We start from the raw sequence: 23806 nt of genomic DNA on the forward strand, positions 1-23806 counted from the left end.
CTGAAACTGGATCCCTTCCTTACACCTTATACAAAAATCAATTCAAGATGGATTAAAGACTTAAATGTTAGACCTAAAACCATAAAAACCCTAGAAGAAAACCTAGGCAATACCATTCAGGACATAGGCATGGGCAAGGACTTCATGTCTAAAACACCAAAAGCAATGGCAACAAAAGCCAAAATTGACAAATGGGATCTAATTAAACTAAAGAGCTTCTGCACAGCAAAGGAAACTACCATCAGAGTGAACAGGCAACCTACAAAATGGGAGAAAATTTTCGCAACCCACTCATCTGACAAAGGGCTAATATCCAGAATCTACAATGAACTCCAACAAATTTACAAGAAGAAAACAAACAACCCCATCAAAAAGTGGGCGAAGGACACGAACAGACACTTCTCAAAAGAAGACATTTATGCAGCCAAAAAACACATGAAAAAATGCTCACCATCACTGGCCATCAGAGAAATGCAAATCAAAACCACTATGAGATACCATCTCACACCAGTTAGAATGGCAATCATTAAAAAGTCAGGAAACAACAGGTGCTGGAGAGGATGTGGAGAAATAGGAACACTTTTACACTGTTGGTGGGACTGTAAACTAGTTCAACCCTTGTGGAAGTCAGTGTGGTGATTCCTCAGGGATCTAGAACTAGAAATTCCATTTGACCCAGCCATCCCATTACTGGGTATATACCCAAAGGACTATAAATCATGCTTCTATAAAGACGCATGCACACGTATGTTTATTGCAGCATTATTCACAATAGCAAAGACTTGGAACCAACCCAAATGTCCAACAATGATAGACTGGATTAAGAAAATGTGGCACATATTCACAATGGAATACTATGCAGCCATAAAAAATGATGAGTTCATGTCCTTTGTAGGGACATGGATGAAATTGGAAATCATCATTCTCAGTAAACTATCGCAAGAACAAAAAACCAAACACTGCATATTCTCACTCATAGGTGGGAATTGAACAATGAGAACACATGGACACAGGAAGGGGAACATCACACTTCGGGGACTGTTGTGGGGTGGGGGGAGGGGGGAGGGATAGCATTGGGAGATATACCTAATGCTAGATGATGAGTTGGTGGGTGCAGCGCACCAGCATGGCACATGTATACATATGTAACTTACCTGCACATTGCGCACATGTACCATAGAGCCTAAAGTATAATAATAATAAGAAGAAGAAGAAGAATAATAATAATAAAAAGAAAAAAAAGAAACTAAGAAGGAAATTTTTAAATTTCTTGAAACAAATAAAAATGGGAAAACAAGATAAAAAAAAGAAATAGTTTCTATAGCACAGACATCATTACCTGATTCAGCCTGAATGAGCTTTTTAAAAAATGTATAAAAATTCACAGAAATAGAATATATTAGTCCGTTTTTATGCTGCTGATAAAGACATACCCAAGACTGGGCACCTTACTGGACTCACAGTTCCATGTGGTTGGGGAGTTTTCACAATTATGGTGGAAGGCAAGGAGGAGCAAGTCACATCTTACATGAATGGCAGCAGGCAAAGAGAGAGTGTGTGCAGGAAAACTCTCATTTTTAAAACCATCAGATCTTCTAAGACTTATCCACTATCACAAGAACAGCATGGGAAAGACTCGCTCCCATGAGTCAATTACCTTCCGCCGGGTTCCTCCCACAACACATTATGGGAATTGTGGCAGTTACAATTCTAGATGAGATTTGGGTGGGGACACAGCCAAACCAATATCATACAATAAAATGCAAAACGTACTTTTAAGATGATATTGTATGAACGGTTTAGACAATTTTCAATAATGAATAGTATTCATTTTCAAAGGTATATCATGTTTAGAAATGTTATATTTTAAAACATAAAAATGAGCAGTCCAGATCAACTTTCTGTGATATATTAAATTTTGATTGCTAGTATATAAAAACAACACACAAAAAGCTGTCTTACACATCACTCTCTTTGGAAATTATTAAGGAACTTTTTTAGAGATGAACATTTAATTGAAAAAAAATAAGTTCTATGGAAAAGGTCACTTAACTCAAAAAAAGTTACAGATATAAGTCTATTATTCAAGTCCCTTGATATCAGGAGTCCAAGGTTGTATGTACAAAACCATGCTTTATGTCACATAGACAAATAATTCAGTTTCTACTCTTTTGATAAACATCAGTTTGAAGTCTCTAAGCTCCAAAATTTAGACTCAAAGTTATTACAGTACACTAGAATTAATTATATGTAGTCAACCCTTCATATCAGTGTGTTCCACATCCATGGATTCAACTGACCTTAAATCAAATATACTTTGAAAAAATGTCACAAAGTTCTAAAAAACAAAACTTAAATTTGATGCACACTGTGTACTACATTGAATCCATGCAAATGAAGTGATGTGTAGACCCTTTAGTATTATCCATAATCTAGATATAATTTAAAATATACAAGAGGATGTACATAGGTAATAAGCAAATACTATGTCATTTTATATGAGGGACTTGAGCATGTGGATTTTGGTATCCATAAGGAGTCCTGGAACTTATCCCCCATAGATACCAAGGGATGACTGTATACCAGTAAATTATAAAATAATATAAAAATAAAACAGTGCTTTCTAAATGCTTACTTCTTTTTCAGAAAAATAAACTTCAAAAATTATTTGATATTTGAAACTTCTTAAGTCTTCTTAAATGAAGACGACTCATCTATCACAACATATTTTCTTCAGACACTAGATCTGTTACTTTTTTCTTTAGACACTAGATCTTCACTTTATGAAGAAAATAATTCCACATATATTTAAAACATACTATATGCTCACTATTGGCTAAGTACATTACATGTATAATCTCATTTAATCCTTAAAATGACTCAATGAGTGATGTCATTTTACTGATGAAGAAAGTGAAGCTTTGAGAGACGAAATACCTCACACCACTGGCAGGATGGAGATTTCAGCTGCAGTCCTCTTGACTCCAAATTTTGAGCTCTACCCCCTACAACCATCATCCATTACAACTATCATGGTCTTAAATGTCTTCCCTAGTACTACAACTTGTGAAATGTTACACAAAATTTTAAAACATTGTCATCTTACTAAATAAAGGCACCATATCATTGTAGTTACAAGTGTGGGCTGTGGAGCAGATTCCTGATCCCACCAGCCAGTGGTCTAAATTACTTAAACTCTCGGTTCTTCAGTTTATACATCTGCAAAATTGGTGTAATTATAATGCTAATTTTATAAACCTGTTATGGTTATGAAATGAAACCTATCCAACAATACATAAAAATTACTAAAAAAGGGCCTTAGAACATAATAAATAATGTATGTTAATTGTTAATTAACTAGTATTATCAAGCTATCTTTTCTTCAAGTCACGTTTCCATGAAAAAAAAACAAAATTTTTATCAGACAGAAGTCATATATTCTGGTTTTTCTTCTCCTTTGAAATGGAATTGCTTTTTAATATATGAAGCTAAATATTTAGACTGTGTTTCACTTCACTCTCCAAGACAACTATTTTTCCCTAGGAATGAGCATTTCATATTGAAAAATATTTCATTCTATAATTAACCCAGCTAAAGTCTAGAACATAAGGAAAGGAAAGAAGAAAGAAAAACTAAAGAAGAGAAATAAAGCCCTGGAGGCTGGACATTTACATCACCTCTAGGAGTGAAAATAATAATGCCTCCTTCACAGATTCACTGCCAACACCTTTTCCTTTATACTGGGCGTACCAAGCTGTTTACCATATGGGTGTTATTTAGCCATCTCAATTGCCTAGGACTGATTGAATGGCACCCACACACACACAAATGTCTACACATTTTGTAACTTAAAAAATTGAATAATAGTTATTACTATTCTAGATAAAAGACAAATGTTTTACCTTTTCATTTCAGTTAATATTCTAGCAACATTAGCCAAAAATCTTCTTAAAACTGTCTTAAACTACTCATGATCTTTGATGATGCTTTTTTAATCTTTCTACTTACTTTATTCTAAAACATTGAAGCAAGTGATTAGCAGAGTGATTTAAAGTCAATTTCCTAAGCAATGAAATTTATGTAATGTTAATAATGTATGATCACACTATTAGGCCATATTGTCCTCTAGAATAAAGACACTACTTTATCAATGCAGGCCCTCCACACATATTACTAAACAGAACGCTAAACACTCCATAAGCTCATGGTAATGGCATACAAGAAGGTAGGAAGGATGAAGTGGTGGAAAATGTAGTTATTTCAAATATATTAACTTTAACTTGAGAAGAGTCAGAAAGTTTCCAACTCATTTGCTAAAATTTTATCTTGAATTTGTTAAAATAGAATATCTTCTTCAAAAGAAACATAGACTTTTAGACTAAGAAAATACCATAAAAGGGATATAACTCACAGACACACAATGGAAAAAAATTATTAGTATTAATCTTCTATATTTTATGGTAGGGGGAAAGAACTCTAAGCAAACGGCAATGGTCACTGACTGAATTTTGTTAAGTCATTTCACCATTTTGGCTTTTGTTTGCATTTCCACAAAATAATTGATCTAGAAATCTCTGAGTCCCTTCAAATATCTAGCTTTCTGCCTTTCTGCTTCTAGTAGTGGTAAACTCATTACATTTGTTATAGTTTGCTGTAAAATTCAAATTTTGATAATATTCTAGGCTTCCTATATTTTTATCCATCAGTTGTTTCTGTCAGTGACTCAGGAAACACTAAGCATACTCTCTCTTAGAATCTTTTACATATCTGCAAGTTTGCTAATGTGTCCTTTCCCCCACAAGTCTTCTCTTTTATAAGCTAAGTTAGTTCTGCCAAAGTGGAGTAAAAATAAAAACAAAAAAAAAAATAAATAAAAGGAAAAATAAATAAAAATGTAATACATCCATTTTAATGAAAACACATGGATTGCATTGAGTAAAACAGTAAATTTTAGATATTGAAGATTTCGTTAGAGCTGTTTTGCCCTAAACAAACAAAAAAAGCTATTTACTTAAACATCTCATTTTCTTCAAACACATATTCCACACAGCCTTCAGAATAATTATTCAGAAATACACAACTGAACAATTGTCCTCTTTATGTATTCTCTTTGTATCTCTTAAATTGTTCTGGATAAGATCCAAAGTTTCTAATATTTCACAGGGGAACTGATCACCTGTCTTTAGCTCACACTTTTGCTACTCTCTACCTTGCAGTTTTTGGTAAAGCACGGAATTGTCTCTGGTTCCTAAGCCAGAAGCTGCTGTTTCTTTCGTTCACTAGTTAAGCTGGTGCTTCTTCACCAGGCTGATCTATAGTCATTGTTTAAGCAACAACCAAAGCATTACCCCTAAGGAAGCCCTCTCTGGCCTCCAGATGAGATTGTCTCTTCTTATTACCCCATATCATCCAGTGCAAATATCTTAACATTATATTCACCACAGTGATTTACAAATAATGCTTCTAACAGATTCTTCTACACTCAATTCTGAGCTACTTGAGAGTAAGAGCTCGGTTTTGCTCATCTCTGTACCCCTCATGCTCAGCCCAGTGCTTGGCATATGTCCACCTATTGATAAGCACATGATAAGCACATGAATATGTGTATATTAAATAGGACAAATTCCAGTATGTAACAGATATTTGATCAACTGTGTAAGAAATACCATTGATCTGTACAGAATGTATGATAAGGGCAATGAAACAATAAAAAATAGGCACCTATTTATATTGCCAGCTAATTTGACACTTAACTTGAAGGAAAACTGTGACACATGGCGGATGTTTATCACAATCATGTAGAATGTTCCAGTTTCAAAGAGCATCACAAGTGATGTAACTTGAAAGTGGGAGGAAAGCTGCACATCCTTGAAACCCCCTCCTAGGTTCTGTTGTTGAAAGGGGGTGGAAAATGAGTAGAAACTGTATAGATGGCTGCTCACACTTGCCAGGGTAGCTGTGTCCAGCCCCTCTTTAGTTCTGCCAAAGTGGAGGTGGTGCATGGAGCATGGTCTGCAAAACAGCAGATGAGGTTGGCTTGGTCCCCATGGAAACCAGATCTCCCATTGAGAAGTAAACATGTTTGGTACTTTTGTAATCAGAATCCATGAAAAAGTAAAAAACAATTCATTTCTATTATATTTGTATTGTCTTGAAAGGTTTATGCCAAGTTAGATTCACTGGAATATACTTCCAGTTCTATCACAGACTTTGTCAAGTTATGCTTCATTTTAACCATTGACACGGAGATTGAAAAAGTTTCTCAGTTTGATTCAGTACTCTATAGAAGTCTAGAAAACTAATTCTATTCTATTATTTGATTAGGAATGCATGGTAAAATGACCAATATAGCCAAAGTATATAATTGTTCACTCCAGATCTCTACCTGGCGGCAAAGACATCTCAGTATCAAAATAATTTTACATTAAAAATAATGCTAACTGAAATTAAATAAACAGGTTCCTGGCCATAGCCCAGGTGACATCGTTTCCCTGAATCTTTAGACTATGCATTACACTTTTACGTAAACTGGAAAAGATGACTTTTCTTCCTAATATATTGATTTGGCAGTTTTTAGGAGCTGTTGTGAAAATATTCAATCCTACCTCTTGAAATTCTTTCTGGGTATTAAATTTTTATCTATACAAGTGAAATAATTCTGTACCTATTGTCATTAATTCATGTTGGAGGATTTGATTGGTGGAAAAATTATATGTATAGCAATAAATATCCAGTATCTGGAAAATTCTATCCCAGGTCCTAATTATAACAAACATTGTTACCCTTTCTTACATGTAGAAGTAATCCAAACTCACCTATACACTCTGGTTTTTGGAAAATTAAAACTTTGCCTCAATAATTTTATATGTATAAGGTTGAAACACTGAGATATAAAAAGTTTGTTTATTAACTGTACATTAGGGTCTAAGTGACATTAAACATGTAGATATTTCTAGGTAATGTGATATTTGATATACTATAGACAACTGAGAGGACTGTCCCCCTCATCTTAATATACACATTTTTGTATTGTCTAGGTCAAAAAGTAAAAATAATAATAATACAGCTTCCCTAAATATGAAGTCACTCCTTCTAATATATTTACATGTGAAGGTTCCAAAATTACTACATCTAAAACTTAGCAGATTTTTCGAATTCATTCCAGAACACTTGCCAATCTTGTATAAGATTCTTCTTTTGACATTATTTATAGAAATTGGCATCCATGTGTTTCTAATAGCTCATAAACACCAAGAATTCAGGCTGCTGTTTATTTATTAGGTTTGAGTAGATTTTTAAAAGGCTGTATTTCAATAAGCTGTGCTGTTGTCATGACTGATAATAATATTACAGAGAATTTTCTAATATTTTTGTTAGAAATGTCAATAGCATTTTGTATCATGTTCTAATATAACATAAAGTTTCAAAGTTATTACAAATATCTTAGCAAACTTTAAAAAAAAAAACCCAAGATTGAAAAAGTAACCATCTCAGGAATAAGCCCTTTTCATGTGTACATGATGTTCTGGAACAGAGCATTTCAAATGTGGTCTATGAAACCTGAGGCAAGGACAAAACCTCAGCTGCAGCAGGTTTTGACCTTGCTCGTTTACTAGGATTGAAGGGTCCAGGAATAGGAGGGATTTCTTCCAGCCTATTTGTCCAAGTTCTTTACAATTACTTTCCTAATACATTGCACTGATCCAGTACCTTGTTACCTCTGATGGCTTCAGTCAATCACATTTTCCAATGCTCGTCTCTTTTTCCTTGCTCCCTTACCTGACTTTCATTTGCATGTTTTACCCACTTTAGTAAACACTTCTCTCATTGGAAAGGGGCATAATAAAATTAATACACTAAAGCCAACACCATAGAGCCACAGTGCAATAAGCTATCTCATTCAATGACCTTTCCAATCGAAGAATGTCCCTTATAATAATATCAAATAGTAATTTCTCAACCTGTATTAAAGCACATCTTATGAGGGGTAATTTGCTCCTTCCCCAGAAGCCAATTTTATCTTTAGATGTGGTTGATTTTTAGAAAGGTCTTTCTTCTGTTAACTTCAGCCTGTTGGTTCAAGTTTTGCCCTCTGAAGAAACATAAAATAAGCCATTTTTTTCTATTATTCCCTTTTTTACATACCGGAAAAACAAATAGTGGCCTGTCTGATTCACCTACAGTACAATCTTATTTTATGGGTGTTTTCTGCATTTGGGAAGGAAAGCAGTTTCCAAATTGAGGTCAGAATCAAAAGTGGCTTCCCAACTGGCCACAAATGTGATGATCATGAGTCTTAGAATCTAATTCAATTGAGCATGCTCCCTGATTGAAACAGTTTAGAAATTTGCCTGCTGTTTAACCACCTCACTGTTACTATCCATTATCACTTACTGTATTTGTCAATGTTCAGTGAGAAAAGAGAGAACTCACTAGTTATACTAACAGATAATTTAATCCTAAGAATTCTAAATAGGCATAAAGCTGATGAAGGTAAAAGGCAAAAATAGAACACTAAGTCATCATGGAGCCAACGATTGCAGAAAGTGGCTGCCACCTGCACGAGTGGAGAAACAAACAAAAGAGCATGGAGTTATTAAAACTTAGTAGCTCAAAAGTTTCAAGAAAGGGCTTTAGAGCAGGCACCAATTCTCAGCTTAGGGGAGGGACCTCAGGGAGCTGGAATTCAGACCTCTAAGGAGGGGGTCCTAGCCTACTAGCTTGGTGTTTTTGAAGAGGCTGGCTTTATAAGTATTGAAGAAACTGCAAACAATCCAACAGCTGCTGCTATTGGAACAAACCAACACCGCAGGGAGAAGTAGCAAAGCTGGAGAGACAGGGACAGCAACAGAAAAACAATAGGAGCAAACAGAATCCCCTTTTCTTTTTCTAGTCTTTCAGCCTTCTTTTAGCATCCAAACTCATAGGGTCTAACAGGGAGCCAGCTGCCAAACCAGAAATGTGGTTTGCAGAGGCCCAGCCCAAGCTTTATGGAGAAGCATATGGGGTGGGTTTTGAAACTGAGAGATAATAGCTTAATAACTGACACACTTACTTTACTGTGTTTTTAATTATTTGCATAAATAACTGCTTTTTTAGCCTAAAAATTTCTCTTTGAAGGCAGAAAATACGTTTGTGTTCATTCCATTATATGAAATAGTATTTGATGTACTTTTGCTGTTGAATAAATGCATAGTTAATGTATAATGGCCCTGTGTTTATCCATGTTAACTAGCATTCTGTTAAATGTATCAATTGTTCTAGTTTTAATTTTTTCCCCCACAGAAATAATTCTGGGTCTCTTAGTTATTACTCCCAGCTTTTGGATCATCTGCAAATTTTGTATGCATTAACTATTATTACAAATAATTGATGTAAAATTTGTTGTGAAACAGTCTTTCTCTAACCTCAAAGGATGTAAACATCACCTGGTGAGCCACTTAAACGTAGGTTCCTGGGTCTTACTCCAGTGATTCTGATTCAGTAGATCTGAAGTGGGATATGAAAACTTATATTTCTAACAAACTCACAAGCATGCCGAAGCCGCCCTTCATTTTTAGTTACGTTGCTTTAGTAAAAAGTCAGAATGTGTCAGTCTTTTAAAGCTGCTTCATACTTTAATTCAACAAAACATTTATTGGCCACATAATATCTATAAATCACCCTGTTGGAAATTTCAAGAAATCCTGCAATGATTAAAATATGGTCTCTCTTCTCAAAGGGTTTTAAATTAATAACACAGTAGACATGCCTGACAGCTATAACTTGACTTGCACATTCTCTGAGAATGATCTTGTATGGCAGACACAACTGAATGTGTGTTGAGTTCCAAGCTCAGGAATCTGGGAGTGGCCAACCCGGAGATCCATTACTTATCTGTGAGGAAAATCTCAGCCCCTCACCACAACCACCATTCTGTGGAACGCGGGCCATGCAGGGAATGGAGGCCATGTGTTTTGGGTTAAATGAAGTTTTCTAGGTGGAGGTTGTTAGGGTAAGGGTGTTAAGTGAAAATGCTATACAAAGTGCACGATTTTTGTAAGGGATTGCAGTTCTTTTGCTCAGCCTACCACCACTGGGCCGTGCAATTATCCTGTCCAGCCTGCTGCCACTGGACTATCCTGTACATAATTCCCCCAAAAAACCCACGTGTCATTCACTGGCTCTGCGTCTCTTCTTCACCCTCTTGAAGCTGGTCCCATACCAGCTGGAGTGGATACGGATTTAGCATGACAATAACTTAGTATACAACCTACAATCATTAAATAAGGACTAAAACAGTGCAAATAATGTTATTTGGGATACACAGAGGAAGGAAACATAATCAAATAGTGATTTTTTGCATGTCAAATCTGAAGCTGACTTTGGAAAATTCATTAAAATTATGTATTACTTGTTTTTATTCTTAATAAATAAGTAATGTGGTTAGAATATCCCATTACAGATCAGTGTTATTCAGCTTCAACTATTTTATTGGTACTCTATATCCATCACTTAAGTAATTTCAGTGTCTATTCTTTACTCAGAGTTCTGCTTTTATATACTTCATGATAGAATCATTTTAAAAAATCAAAATAAGGAAAAAATTTCAGATAAACCTCTGAAAGTGGTGTAATGGAGAAAGTGAGAGGGACAAAAGTGAAGGAAAAAATGAGAAGAAGCTGATGATCTCTCTCCATGACTCCAAAATGCTAGAACGTCATCATCAGAGCACTAGACATTTGCTGCCACACATATCTACAGATCGTGTTCTCATAGCCACAGACTGTACTAAGTGTAACCAGATCATTTGTTCAGAAAGGGATTTCAATGGAATGATGAGAATGAAGCAGATAAAACCAATTTCCTGTAGTCAATACCGAGGGGAAATATCAATTTAAATGGAATACCACAGACCCACAGCTTTGGGCCTGATTCCCTAGGTTCAAATATTGGATTTCTTAGCTGTTAAGGTGCAAACTAATGTGGTAACTCTTATATAAGATTATTTTGAGGATTTAATGCATAAATTCAGTTAAGGCACTAAGAAGTATCTGGTAGATAGAAATTACTAAACATAGCTGAGTTGTTACTTTACAGATAGCTCAATAACATCATCTTCATCCAAAGTATAGTTGGTCTGTTATCCAAAAAGCATTATTTGAAGACCAGCAATTTTTGGTAATGCATTTGAATATTTTTGAAAATGAATTTAAAAATTACAATTTGTAAGACTAAAACATATTACTTAACATGTTTATCCCCTTTGCTTTCCTTTGTCTTATTGAGAAAGATAAAATAAGTAGTATAAAGAATAGTTTAAATAGATATTTGGATAAATATTGTGATGCGTTGTAAAAGTTTACCAAAATTTAAAACAGCATAGATAATAAAAAATGAGCAGTGTTTTATCTTAGTTTGAAAATATAAGCACTACTATGACTATGCTAACAACTTGTACATTATAGAACATTCAAGTTCTTGTTTTACACTTGTTTTGCATCTTTAAACCTTTAGCTGTTATTATTCGTTAAAATATCAAGGAGCGTTAAACAAGGCCAATAAAATAATATAATAAAATTCTTCCATTTGGCAATTAATTGTAATTGAAACATGGCTAAAATGGTGCTTAGTACTTAGAAATACTTAATGTTATATCTCTAAATTATCTGGATTCAGGCCACTTTATTATATGAGAAAGAGGCAAGCCCCATCTTAAAAGATGATTCTGCATATTTTATTGCTGTTTTGGCCAAACTATCTCCTTTATTTCTTCATCAAAAAAGAATTATCTCAAAAATACGATGTCTAGGGACATATTGGCATTATAGACTGATATTATATGCCTTTTCTCAACACATAATTGTTACAAAGGTTAACCTAAAACCAATAAGCTTATATGTGTCTGTATATGTGAGCGTACATATTTCCTCATCCTGAGCCCTGCTTCTCTCAGATACTTTTACATGTGTGGGCGTTCTTCATTCTTTTCATTCTCATGGTACCTAGCTGTGAAACTCAGAAATTGAGTTTCAGATATCATGGTAGAAGGAGGAAGATCTTGGGTCTATCCTGATTCATCTAAGTCAGTGGCTCTCAGCCTTAATTGCACATTGGAATTTTCTGGGGAACAGAAGGGCTCGGAATTTTTTTTTGTAAAATCTTTTCAAGTGATTATAAAATGCAGCTAAGTTTGCAGACCATTGCTTTAAATCAACAAGTAGGTGTATTTTCTTACTACTATATTCTTGCCACCACCCATTCAACCCATTTTACCTGGATCCTGCCAACCTCTGATTAAGATACCTATTGAGCATTAGTACACACACGTATCAGTGCATTCGTGATGACAAAAAGATTCTCCCTTTTTATAACAATTAACATATTTGGGAGATTTATGCTTAATTTTTTTTTAAAAAAATACTTATTTATGCCAGTGTATATGAGGCACCAGCCTAGCTGCTACTGGAAATACAAAGGTGAGTTGGATATAGTGTCTGCAATCAAGGAGCTTGAAATTTGTGAAAAGAGACAAATTCATGTGCAAAGATTTTTTAGTATCAGAAAGGTTTTAATGCAGTTTTTTTCAACACTGGCTGTACACTACAATCACCTGGAGAGTTTTAAAAAATGCTGATGGCTGGCCCCAGAACTGCATCAGGGTTCCCCAAGAACTGCATCAGAATTTTTCAAGTGCTCCCCACGCAAAAGTCTCTAATGTGCCTCTGGGACTGGGAAGCACGACTTTAATGTATGTTCTAACAGCAATAAAAGTTCTATGACAATGAGGAAAGAAATGGTTTTGAGGAATAGGGAGCATTGAATGTTAATGGAGAATGCTCATGAACTTACTGTATAGCAGATACTTTACATGAGTTAATTCACTTAATTATCACAAAAAAACCCTGAAATAGATGCTATAATCCCTTTTTTAACAACTGAGAAAACCAAGTCACAGAAAAAGTAACTTACCCAAGACCAAGGAGATAGTGGAGTCCAAACCTGGGACTCTAACGTCAAGGCTTGTTCTCAAATACTATGCTATTCTTCCTAAAGAATGGGAATTTAGAAAGTAGATCAATGTAAATACATTTCAGGAAAAGAAACAGAATGAATGGTATGGAGTAGTGTTTACAAGCAAAGGCCCTGGGGCCAGATATATGCCTCTTCAAATTCTGGGTCTATCATGAATTAGGCAAGTTACTTAGCATCTGTGTGCCCCAGTTTTCCCATACGTACAGAAAGAATAATAAGAGCACTTATTTCACAGAATTGGTATAAGATAAAATAAATCAATACTAAAATATTAGCAATGATAGTTGCTTTGAGAAAAAGAACAACTACCAGGGAAGTTGAAATGTCTGGTTGTAGAACAGTGAGAAGTCCAGTGTTAGATTATGGGATGCATAGTAGCCTAAATAGTTAGCATGTGTGTAATTCCAAGTTTAAACCTACTGTCCTATTGTAATAATTGGGAATGCCCGCTTTACTCTTAAATATGTCCTGGTTTGGACAATAAAGAGAAGATCTACCATCACTGTAGTATATAAAGTCTTAACAGCCCAAGTAAGGGGTTTATAGGAAGCATCAATAAGGGACTTCGACTTTGGAAGAGAAAAAAAATAAGATCTGTGTTTTTAAAAATAACTCAGGCAGCAGTATTTGATGGATCACAAATTTGTAAAATGTTATAACTTCCAAATGCAAAGCAGTATACACACGTGCTTTGAAAGATACCATGGGCGCTGGGGACATAAATCAGGGGGAGAAGATTTGAGAATGACATGTATCCTAGTGAGACCGAATCTTTAATCTTTGCAAACAAGCATCAAGCCAGGAACTGTTTCATTATTAAGGCCATGTGTGGCCTGAAACACTTAAAAAGACCAGACCTCAATAAATTTGGCCAAATTTTCAGTAGTGTGTGGGTTTTGATTTTTCTCACTGTGTGACATAATAGTAATCCAGTCCAGAGTGAAAAACACAGTGTCATATCTAAGTCTTCATGACCCATGGCCTGAGAATGGGGACCAGGTGAGCAAGCTCATCTGTGTGATAATAAAAGGGAGTGTGAAACAAGAAAAGAAGGAGAGAAGTGGTTGCTGTCAGTTGTTTTAAGAACTGTCATTCATCTGAAAGAGCACAGGTGCCCAGCTCTTGTGAAAAGGAGTAAGTCTGTGTTATTTTCCTTACCTAGCTGATTTTCATGTGTATATGATTCTCAGTCTGAGATCCCTCTAAAAGAACATATCAGCTCTCACACAACATTCAAGAAACATGGAAAATAAGTGAACCTATGACTGAAAACTGAAGCCAGAATTTCTGCATTCCTGAAAGTACCCATAGTTCCTTTAATTATACTCGGGGCTTGTAAACAGGAAAGTGTTTCACAGATATAGAGAATCCAAGGGGTGAGCCAAAAAAATAAAATAAATATATGGTTTGGGGAAACCAAACTAGATTAAAGCAACATGATTTTCTAAGAAAGAGAAATAGAAGAATAGTACCAACGATGGAATCATGAAAAATGCTACTTATTTGAGAAAGGTTCGTAACTGAGAGAGAGATTGTCAATTTTGATAAATATAACAAAGATACAGGAGATAAAATAAGAGGAAATATTTATTTAAAAAATTGTCACTTTAAGAACACAAAATCTCCTTTACCTATTGTCACATTTCCAAACTTTGCTTTCAGAGAGAGACAGAAAGATCCTAGAGTTTGTTACTTCTGTGGTAATTACTGAAAATAATATTGTAATAATGATCTCCAATATATTTTTACTATTAAATATCTTCATCTTGTTTTACTAATTCCTGTTTGTCTAATTTCTGAGGTTTTACAGGCTCTTTAGTACTGCATTGCTCTTAGCCAGATTCCCATCCATGCAACATAAGGTGGTCTCTGATGTCAAAATGAATCTCATATAATTTGGTAGTAAATCAGACCAACAATTTAAGAAGTAATTTTCAGAGAAAGCCCCATTGTGTTTAAATACATCTGCAAAGTACTTTGTTCCCCTCAGCATCTAGAAGGCACACATGAAATCGATTGAGGTTATTAGACATGAAATATTTCAATCAAGTTATTCCACAAGAAGAAATAAGAATTTATTATTTTCATTAGCAATTAATACGCAGGTTATCACTTGATTCATTAGCATGCTTTTGCAAACACAAGTTTGTTATCTAATTTGCCTTCCCAGAATTCCTCTCACTTCTCACTCTCCCTGGCAGGAAGTCGCTGTGGTGACATCTGTTTCTTGTAGAACTATCAAGAATGATAAGCAACTTCTTGTGTTGCTTAAGTCATGGATTTTTTCCTTCTTTTCTCCAACAGTGAATGTGCTTCTTTTCTCCCACATGGAATAGATAAATACCGGAACCTAAAATATCAGAGTACTAGAGAAACGAGAATGAAACTCTTCGAACACTGACCATGAAGGAAGTGCTTAAGAAGTACGTTCAAAGGTATTGGGGTTTCTGTGTTTTTGTTATTAAAGTAGTGACCATATCAAAAATGTTAGCTGGCAAAATTTTTCCTTTATATCATCCTATTCAAAAATTCAAATAGGTGCAAAGAGTTAAAATCATACCTCATTTCCAGTTATTTATTTCTGAACAACAAAACACCCCAAAAGTTTTTGACTTAAAATAACATTTTATAATTATCCTAGTGGATCTGTGACTGACTACGCTCAGCTAGGTGGTGGTCTCAGTTGGAGTCTCTTGTGCATTGCAGTGAGATATTGGCTGGAAGTGCAGCCATCTGATGACTCGACAGGACTAGATAACCACAGTGGCCCATTCATATCACTGAGAGTTGATGAACGCTGTTGGTTGGGAGTTCAGCTGGGGCTGCAAATTTTAGCACTTAGACAAGCCTCTCCTAGTGGCTTGGACTTCTGATGGTATGGTAGTTTGGTTTCCAGAGAGAGTGACCATAGTACTCAGATAAAAAATGACAAGTTTATTAATGACTCAGATTCAGAAGTCATGTGGCATCACTTCTGTCATATTTTACTGTTCAAAAAGTGAGTCACTGTGTCAACCTAAATTCAAGAGGTAGGATCACACAAGGACCTGCATACAAGGTGGCATGTCTCTTTGGGAGGAAGGGAAGGAATACATCGTTGAAGAGTAGATACCAGACCTCAAATTAAAACCTTATATGAAAAGCCAGAGATAAATTTTATACAAAAAAATTCAAATTTAAAGAATTTACAGATTCAGGGTCCAGTTTGTTTTAAAACATATAATTTCATTCAGTGTCTAAGATTACTTTACATAATACCCAACTACATTGGATTTTGTATTTATGAGTACATATTAACATACATATGTTTTAGTAAATAAGATTTCACATTACTATCACTACTGCAATACTTATACTACGGATAAGTTTTTGTTTTTCAATATTGATCATTTCCAATAATAATGGCTAATGTTCACTGAGGATTAACAAAGTTGTAGAAATTGTCATGCTTTTGGTATATTAATCCCACAACAAATCTATAAAAGAAGTACCATTAATATCCTCAATTTATAGATGAAGACAAATGCTCAAATATTAAGAATTGACTAATAATCTTATTGCTAATGAGTGACAGAGCTGAAACTTGTTACCAGGGAATCTGGATCCAGACCTCATACTCTTAAATATAATAGCAGCTACAAAATATCTCAACAAATACAAATGTGATCATGTTACCCTCTAATGGAATCTGGGTCAGAGTTTTAAGTAATGTCTATTCCCTCCAGCCAAAGACCAGGAACACGTGTAGTAGAACAAGCTGGGCTTATTACACATTGAGGCATGGAAGAACACCCAATGTGGAAACATGGAATGTCTCAGTAAGACGGTTTTAGAAAGAGCCTATTATAGGATTTGGGCTTTGACTGGGTGAGTTTTGATAGGTTCTAAGAAAGCAGTGATTTGCTCTAGATTGAATGCCATAAGAAAGTGGTGGCAATAATATGATTGGGTATCTCATGAAATATTATCTAAAAGAAACAAAAACTTCAGGAAGGATAAAGCTGTAATTAAGTTAAAGAAATAGCAGTCCCTCATACTAGCCAAGAAACAGCAATTTTTTGTATTTGGTGGTTTGCACAGTGACCTTGTTTTTGTCTGTGTTTAAGCAAAATTATTAAATGTTAGTTTTTATTTCACTTTATCATGATTCTCATTGTCTAATGTTGATGTTCTGTATGACTGTTTATATCCAGCTTCTGTCCAACAGCAGAACAACATGGCCTAGATGTTAGTGTCAGACCAATTCCTGGGTCAGAAGCTGCTTTCTTAAAATTTCTTTAAAAAATGTCTTAGTAGGGGCTGGGCACGGTGGCTCACGCCTGTAATCCCAGCACTTTGGGAGGCCGAGGCGGGTGGATCACGAGGTCAGGAGATTGAGACGATCCTGGTTAACACGGTGAAATCCCGCCTCTACTAAAAATACAAAAAATTAGGAGCTTTTGGGCAGAGACTATGGGGTTTTCTAGTTATAAAATCATATTATCTGCAAACAGAGATAGTTTGACTTATTATTATTATTTGGATGCCTTTTCTTTCTTTCTCTTGCCTGATTGCTCTGGCTAGGACTTCCAGTACTATGTTGAATAGGAGTGGTGAGAGAGGGTATCCTTGTCTTGTTCTAGTTCTCAAGGGGGATGCTTCCAGCTATTGCTCATTCAGTATAATAATACTGGCTGTGGGTTTGTCATAGATGACTCTTATTATTTTGAGATATGTTCCTTCAATGCCTAGTTTGTTGAGGGTTTTTACTATGAAGGGATGTTGAATTTTATTGAAAGCCCTTTTTGCAGCAAAATGTTTTCTTGGGACTGTTTTGTTGTTTTGTTTTTGGAATTTGTTTCAGAAAATATAAAACAGGTGTGGATCATCTGTAGTCATTTAAAGAAATTTATAAGTGAAATTTTGAGTGTATACTTCATAAAACATATACAAAGCTTAATTTCAAAAGCAAATAAAACAAATGTTTATATGTATAAATACCACATAAAAAGTGTTGAAATTAATATCAGAACTTCAAAAAATGAACCCCCAGTGTCTAGAATGCTAAGACAAGAACAAATAAAACAAATTTGTTAATTCACAGATATTTATAGCCATATATAAAGTACTAAATATAACATTGCTATAGACTATTATTCAGGGCAAATTCATATTTTTTTTTGAAATAAGACCTTACAAAAAGGTCTTAATAGTTTTATTCTATAAATTACTAAGCAAACATTATGAAATTAGCCTTATTTTGTTAACTATTATTACTGTTAAGTACAAAAAATGAGCAAATTCTTTCCAATAATTCCAGTTGCACCAATTAATAATAATTGTATCAATTGTAATACTATCTAGAGTAATCATTCTATCTCTTATAATTTTATTATAGTCTGCATGTAGAACAGACCTGATTTGATTCCCAAATATCTTGAGGAAAGTGTAAATGATGTAATTCAAAGAGGAGCCATTTTTTTTAATAAAGTAAAAATAAATATTTTATTCATTCTTCCTGAAAAATGCATTGTAACCTATTAGTACTAAGATGAAATTCAAATCTTGTATAATGAACCACAGGAAATTTACAAACATATTCGTATATCTGAATGGAGCCATATTTCTGAGGAATAGGGAGAAACAAACTGCCAAAATGGAGGTTATAAATAGGTTTTCTTGGCTTTACTCACATAGATCTTTAGATTCCCAGTTAGAAAAACATGCACTATAGTACATAGATGTTTTTAGTATAAATATATGAGAGACACATAGTAAATTTTGGGGAACATTTTATGCCATTGTAACAGTGAAATATTTCACTGCTAAAAGAAATCTAATAGAATTACCACGAAAGTGTACAAAATAGCACTCTATCCCATCCTTTGCCCCCTCACCTGGGTCCTGACAGTCTCTCCCCCTCCATCTTTCTCCTATTCTCTGTCTCTCCAACTGTTAAATCCTAAAAGTTGGAAGTAATTTTTTATATTAAAGAACAACATTTTATCAAAAATTTTTATTGCTAAACACCTGAATATTTGAAGACTTTATTCATAAGATATACTCTATAACTTAAAAAAGTAGCAGGTAATAATTCACAGTCCAAATGCTATTGATCATTTACCAAATAATTATTACACCAGCATCTGTGATCTAAGTTATGTTGCTAGTGATTAGCATGACTGTAACCAACCTTTAGGTGTGGGATATTAATAAAATTTTCATTAAGTGCTTGCTATATGCCAGATGAATACTTTGTGATAACTTAGGTTCATAGAAGCTAAGTAATTTGCACAAGGTTATAAAACTGGTAAGTGGCAGAGTCAGGATTAAAATATAGCCAGACTGGCTTTTGTACCCCCACACTGAACCTCTACACTATACTGTCCTTGCTATAGAACATCTGGTGGCTCTTCTTTTATAGATAAGGAGACCAACATCCACTGAGTTAAAATAAGTTGTGCAAAGTTATTTTTCTCTCAGTATCATAGATTTCCACTTTTCTTGTTCTAATTGCCCCCTTGTAAAACCTGTGCCTTTCTCCAGGGATCCAATATTTTATTTGCTCCATCCACAGGCCAGCCCTGGGCAACGTTCCTGGTGTACCTTGACTTTGGTTTAGGCCATTTGGCCAAAGTAGAAAGGTCCTGAAGTATACGGGCTAGGCCAGAGAGTCGCAGTTTTAGATCAACAACAGAATCTGAAAAAGAGACAGATAAATAATGAGGAGAGGGAGAAATCTTGCAAACATAAAAGGGGAGAATGGGGGAAATCAGTCTGCAAAAGAGACAATCTTTAGAAGAAGAGAAAATTTTCTGGATTTGAATATTTGGGGAATGATATATTGGTTATATTCTAGTTGCCTCTCTACTATGACTGAATGTTTGTTCCACCTACCCACCAACAATTTATATGTTGAAATCCTATTCCCCCAAAACAATGGTATTTGGAGATAGGGTCTTTGAGAGATAATTAGGTCATGAGAGTGGAGCCCTCAAGATGGGATTAGAGCCTTTATAAAAAAAGACAGGATAGAACTTGTTTCCTCTCCCTTGGATCTAGGCCATGCAAAGATACAGCTACAAAGCAGCTGTCTGTAAGCTATGACGTAGTTCATCACCAGACACCTGATCTTGAATTTCCCAGCCTGCAGAATTGTGAGACATAAATATTTGTTATTTCAGCCACACCATCTATGGCATTATTGTTGTGGCAGCCCAAACTGATCCAGACATGCTCCAAATTCATTCTTCACACATGGGTTCTTTTTCCTCTATCAATGGAAGTTACCAGCAGGCTTTGGAGCAAAAGAGTGCTAGGTCAGGTATTTATGCCCCTTGTTCCCTTACTGCTAGATTCTTGTGGCTTGGCTGTGTAGTTCCTCAAATGACTCCTTCTGATCAGGCTATTAGCGCTCTCCTTATACTCTTCTTCCAGGAACCACCTCTTCCCCTTCCCCCTTCAGATCTAGCAGTGATGATGGCTCTGTGTTTTTGCTATCCCTAGAGTACAGCATGGTCTTGGTGGTGTCTTTAAGTCCCTGACTGAGACAGTAAACCTGGAAGATGGGAAAGAAGAAGTCAATAAAATCTGATTGAGCAGAAAGTAGAGAATACAGAGAAGCATATTTTACCTGTTTATTATTAAGAAAGATTTTCTGAACAATAACAAAGCAGTGTGCAGCCTGAAGAAACAGAAATGTCACCATTTGAAGGTGAAAGTCAGGCAATTAAAGGTATTTAGTAGAGTAAGAATTTCAGGATGTAGGCCCAAAACTTACAAGAAATAAAATCAAAATCAATTCATGGTTGTTCAAAGTGTCCTATACCAAGTACTTTGGAGGGCCTCACCATTTCATAGCACTCATTTAATCAAACATTTTACTTTAATTTAGATCCAGTCTTTGTATATTAGTGTCATAAAAGGAAGGCTAACTATAAAAGAAAAATAAGAATATATTAGGCTTAGTGTCCTTATTAGATACTTAGAACTTGGCTAAATACTTTTTAACATCAGGTTTCTTGAGCTTTAATTTACAAATAGTAGTATTCACCTTGTTTGAGTGTATAGTTCTGAGTTTTGACTAACATATATAGTCATGTTACCCTCACCAAAATTAAGACATAGAATATTCCCATCAAACTAAAAAATTTACTGGTGGCCATTTATAATCAGTTCCCTCCACCAAACTCAAGTACCAGACATTAGCAACTGCTGATCTGATTTCTGTCCCTACAGTTTTCTGTTTTCCCAGAATTTCAAATAAATGGAATCTTACAGTATATAGCCTTTTATGTCTGACTTATTTCCCTTAGCATAGTGTTTTGGAGAGTCATCCTTATTATTCTATCAATACTATACAAACTATGTATCAAGAATTCATTCCTAGTTGCTGAGAAATATAGTATTTTATAGATGTACCACAATTTTTTTATCCATTTTCCTGTTGATGAACTTTTGGGTTATTTCTAGTTTGGGGTGATTATGAATAAAGTATCTGCAAGTATTCAGGTAAGTTTTTTGTGGTAACCTGTGTTTTCATTTCTTCAGGGTAAATACATATAAATGGGAATGTTGGGTTATATAGAGCTATATAGAAATTCTCTAGGCCATAGTTTCTTCATTTATAAAATAGAGATAAATTGTTTTTGTGTGGATTAAGTGGGTAAACATGATGTGGCATTTAGAACAGTCTCTGGCACATAGTAAAAACTCAATAAATGCTAGCTATTAACATTATCAGGGACATATTGTCAATTCCAGTCCAAATCCCAAATTGGCCTCTTGCCTGAAATTCTTTTAAGTTCAGAAGGATCTGTATCTGTGGATGTGTTTATTTATTTTGTCCTTTGTTCCAGCAGAGTTTAAGAAGACATCTGTCAATAATAGAGAACTGAAGCTTACCTGAAGATAATAAATGATAATATTTGAATTTTGTTTCATCTTTGGAGTTTAAGATTCAGCTTCATAGTGGTAGGATAATCAGCAGACACTCATACCTAATATGGCCTTTAAAATACCCCATCAATATTTATCAACTTATGTGCCTATGTAATAATACTGATCCCTACAATAGCACTCCATTCCTTTAGTTCTAGTTTACGAGATAAAAAAATAAGGCACGAGCAATTAGAACATGTCAATAGAAAGCTTAGCATTAAAGACAGAACCAGAATTAAATATTCCTAAGGTGTTTGTCTCCTATTTATCAGACCACACTGGCCTTATAAGTGTTTGTGTGCGTGTGTGTGTGTGTGTGTGTGTGTATTAAATAACATACTCATATTAACAAACAGTTCTGCAATTGAATTAATTTTATCTTTCAACCTTAGAATTTTAGACTCTTTATGACTCCCAAATGCTATAAAAAACAACTATATTCCATATTCTTAATCTTTCTCTTGCTTGGCAAGTTATTAACATAACATCCATGACAGGAAAAAAATATAAAATCTCGAAGTTTCCTCTCAAAAGATAAAAATTAAAGAGGAAAATCCACGAGTTCTAAATTGTGTATTCTCTCTAACACTTTGCCCTATATATTTTAGAATTATTTTTGTTAGTTTGAGACAATTTTTGATAGTTTATTTAGAATATTTATATAGTATAAGAAAAATCCATTTCTGTTAAGGCATACACACACACAAACTCTAATATATTCAAAAGAATTCAATAAGCCACCTAGATGATACTTTTACAAATGGGAATTATGCATGTGAAATAGGCTCAAATTTCTTTTAGTGAATTTCCCATCCTTTGGATTCACCTGATGTTTGAGCTCATGCAGTCCTGAAGAAAATCCAGCTCAGAGTGAAATTTAGGAGGGCAGAACAAAGCAGGCAAACTAAGTGATGAGAGCTGTCAGTAGATCTGCCGTGGGATGAAATTGGCAGGTTCTGCTTGGCTCTAGTCACAGGTGGAACATAATTTCATGGCTTTATCTATACCTCTCCTGAGCATTTTTTTCCACATCATGGAAATCTGGTTCAATTCAGTCTGACAGATGGATATCCGACTTGTAGAAATGTGGGAGCCCTTGCAACTCACACTAAAAGAAACATGACCACCAGCCTTCTTGGGAACAGAGATACAAAGTCAGTAAGTTGTGATATTGGGGACATCTGTTACTGAGTTTCATGTTCCCAGCTCCAGGCACGCACTGTGTGAACCATAATATACATATGGCCCCCTGCAGATAATTTTGCTACCTTGATTAAGCTTAAGTATAGAAAGAAGAACCAGATGAGTTGCATAAATGTTGGATTTACCTAATTGCATTTTAAATCATTCTCTGAACATAACCAGTGTGATTTAGCTCTGCAGGTTCACTGTTGCCGACATACTAAATATATTTGGGGCCCTGACTCTGATCACCAGGATCAACTAAAAGGGTTAATGGTCATGAAAATGTTATTTAATGTCACTTTACGGGTATTTGCAGTTTTTATTCAGAATTTGAAGAAATTCAGGATGTTAGTTCATGAATATCACAAAATGCTACAGTTTTTTTCCTTTCCTGATTGCCCTTTCTCCCCATAAATTGTGTTTTCACTTTATATGTTTGGAAATGCAAGATGAAAATGACTAATTGGAGAAAGGATGATGCATTGGGTAACAAATGAACTTTCAAAGAAGTTCACTTTTAAAACAAATTTGGCTGTATTTTTTCAGGTTGACAATCTATACAAATATGTGCAAGTGAAAGTTTCTCACCATTTCTCTCTTATCACCTGCATAACATATACGATTCCACAGAACACCAACCCTGTGCTCAGCTTTTACTGAAGGACTTGTAATTGGTGCCCCTGCAGTA

At 34.9% G+C, this 23806-nt stretch overlaps 2 long non-coding RNA genes across 2 annotated transcripts in view; both read left to right on the forward strand.

Moving 5' to 3' along the window:
• The window catches only part of LOC129058518 (uncharacterized), a 31328-nt gene extending 14448 nt beyond the window's left edge, over positions 1 to 16880 (forward strand). The window contains exons 2-3 of the long non-coding RNA XR_008523668.2: positions 15319 to 15437; positions 16740 to 16880. This is a non-coding gene — a long non-coding RNA (uncharacterized LOC129058518). The remainder of the gene's footprint in view (positions 1 to 15318; positions 15438 to 16739) is intronic.
• Positions 1 to 23806, forward strand: part of LOC103890122 (uncharacterized) — a 68186-nt gene that overhangs the window by 27065 nt on the left and 17315 nt on the right. The gene's annotated exons all lie outside the window — the stretch shown is intronic.

This window comes from Pongo abelii, chromosome 2 (genome assembly GCF_028885655.2).
Source record: "Pongo abelii isolate AG06213 chromosome 2, NHGRI_mPonAbe1-v2.0_pri, whole genome shotgun sequence".
NCBI classification, from domain to species: Eukaryota; Metazoa; Chordata; class Mammalia; order Primates; family Hominidae; genus Pongo; species Pongo abelii.